Here is a 3,220-nt window from a genome sequence, read left to right as displayed (position 1 = left end):
AGACAGCAGGGAGAACTACTTCCGGGTTAGAGAGTTTCGGTCTACGCGGTCAGCTGACTGCCAGTTGCCATAGGAACACTGTAGTGACGTCAGCTCGCTATACCACGTGATAGGTCGTGCTGTCCATTCAGTAATACTGTACTGATCACACTCTATGCACTGTCAATCTCATATAACACATAGGGAACTCACTTTATGGATTTTTATTTTTTTTAAATATAGGACTATTAAAACTTAGAAAAAAACATTTATATTTTTTATTAAAGGGACACTAAAGTCAACCAGACCACTTCCGTCTCAGTGGATCAGTCTGGGTGCTGTTGTCCTGTACCTTTAACTCTGTAATGTAAAGCATTTCTGGTATTTTTTTTAGAAAGAGCAATGCTTACATTGCAGGGTCAAATCCACCTTTAATGGCTGTCAGAGGCGCTTCTTGCAGCCCTGACAGACTAGGCTACATGATGAGGAAACCCTTAGGAAAGCATTGAACACGTTTTCCTATGGGGAAGTTTGTAAGTGAGCCTGGTGCTCAACACATTTGCACATCAGGTCTCCCAACGCTTTTCTATGAGGAGCATTGGATTGGACTATCGCTGGAGGAAGCTAATTGTCTCCTTGATGATGTCACAGGACAAGAAGAATTGAGCAGAAAAACAGTACCCCCGTATAGCCCATCCCAAAGCGCCAAAACTGTGAAAATAGCTCCCTGATCTCAAGTTTGTGTTGGAAACGCTATTTGATTAAAGTTTTGACTGGCCGCGGCTAAGATTCAAGCCAAAAACAGTCCCACATGGCCGACATGAAAATAGCTCGGAGTCCCACTCAAGCCTTGGTCAGCATGCTGAGGATGCCAGGTGGTTTGCGGTCAGGGCGCTTATGCTGGGGGTGCCTGCCAAAGGTTCAGAGAAGCCATTTTGCATGATTATAGGTATTTTGTTTAGTGAAAGTACTGCTCATTCTTCACAGATGTTGACCATTCCTGCTTGTCTAGACTCCTGACTGACTAATTTTAGTTTTTACACCGTTCTGATGACTATTTCCTGTTAAGCCAAAACACTCCAGGTGTGGTAATACTCCTTTCTATCCATATTTTCCATTCATTTGGGGTTATTTACCTGTACACCTTTAACTGCATAGTTACTTGTCTGGGCCTTTGCCCTGACACTATTGCAGTTTAACCATGAGCTCATGAAATGTCAAATATTTAAATATTCTCACTATTACACTTTCATACCTGCCAGTCTTTCAATGATGACCCATCTGGGTCTAGTTTGAGCTGTGGAGCTCAGATGAGGAACAGCATACCCTTACTAACACAAACCTCAGGAGAGGACTGGAGGGGAGACAAGTTCCCAATAGGTCTGCGGTGGCACAAGGTATCCAACAAGGAGGCATAGTCAGGAGGTCCATAGGTAGGACTTGCAGTAAAGTATCAAAATTAGGAACAAGCAGAAGACCGTAAAACAAAGGGAGACCACTACAGGGATGGCATAGGAGCAAGACAAAAGGAATCAATGCAAGCTGCAAAACCACCAAGCAACTGCTGAGGTGCCGCTATGGGATCTTATTGGCTGAATGGTCCTTACCTTTAGGTGGTGCCCATAAATCAAACTAAGGGACTTTGTGTAATCGTGGATGTTTCACTCTCCCCCCTTCCCTGTACACACAAACATACCCACCTCTGCTCCAGGGTCCTCAGGCATTTCCAGAAGCAGTCCTGCATGGCAGAGTTCTTCTTGGATTGATTGTGCTGCAGTTGAAGGCTTAATTGAGGAGACAATAGTGTGGAGAGAGGGAGCAATAAAGACCTGGACCACCATGGCTCTACCTTCTGGAGGGTCGAGTACTGCCATCTATGAAACGTCACAGCACAGGGTACTTTGCAACGGGTAAGTCCATCCCTAAAGAGGATTAATTAGCCCTGCGCTCATACTCTAAGTACTACTACTCCCGCGCAGCAGCAATGACTCTAGTACACATCAGCCCAAATACATACAATAAAAACAAAAAGGGAAAAAAAGTTACTTGCACACTTATCTTAACTTTTTCCCCCCGCAAGATTAAATTAATCCCTTCTCAAATAAAATCAACTTAAGCTGGTGGCATCTCACACATTAAACAGGGTAGGACTTGACAGGTTAAAAAAAAAAAAAAAAAAACTTGTTAGTAGTTTAAAAAAAAAATTTTAAAAAAATGGTTGCAGTTATATGTTGTAACTGAATCTTGGGAGATTCATCATGGGTAATTTCACAAAGAAACAACAAATTAGCCAGAGAAAACAAATATTTATCAAGTCATCATGTCTGACTAAGCTTATTTTCATTTAAATGGCTTCATCAATAACCAAAACTGTTGCTTTTAGGGTACAGAATATCCACAGATAATTCATCAGAGCCAGTTACACCCTACCAAATGCACCCTCTAGTGTGGGGTGACTTCGCAGGAAGTTGGGCGCTCGAGCCTCAAATATTATTTAGGTTATGAACAATGCAATCAAAAGATTCTGACTTTGCGACACAGCAAATGGAACTCATAGAAGATGTAATCTTCCATACCTAGTCAAATAAATCTCCATGCATTAAACATTCATTGTATTAATTTAATTTAAATTGGTTGTGACATCTTATGTCTTCCCTATACACCTTCAGCATTGCACAAGATTCGGAATCAGACATTAAGAGAACTGATTGTCGTCTCTAACAATTCGGTGACACTTCTCACCTCCCTAAAATTCTGGGGCGTCGGTAGTGCCAGGTGTCTACACCTACCTGACTGTTAAGCCAAGCAGTGGGAAAGAGCAATAAGCACACCATTTCCATTTATTTCCACAATACTGCAGCCATGTAGACCAGATACTTGAGCTTAGCAGGCTAGATTTTTTCCACTGGTTGTATGTTTGACATTTCTGGCCTAGTGTTTTGCAGCCCAGCTTTAGGCAAATAAAAATAAAGTGAATTACTTTAAGCGGTGTGGTTTATTTTTATTTTTTTAATAAACAATTGTCAAGAGCAGGACAAATCGCAGGATAATATTTAGTAGACAATATCAAAATACAAATGTGAATCCTCTTACACACATTCTATTTAAATATATATCTGAACCATGTCAAGTAAAAATAAACTATAAAAATAAGCATCAGGTCAGAAACACAAGTTGAAAAATATGCATATTGGGTCGAATAATAATTAATGGAGCCAGTCAGAACTGTTAAGGGACACTC

This window comes from Pelobates fuscus, chromosome 1 (genome assembly GCF_036172605.1).
Source record: "Pelobates fuscus isolate aPelFus1 chromosome 1, aPelFus1.pri, whole genome shotgun sequence".
Lineage (NCBI taxonomy): Eukaryota > Metazoa > Chordata > Amphibia > Anura > Pelobatidae > Pelobates > Pelobates fuscus.
Note: the sequence above shows the minus strand (reverse complement) of the source record.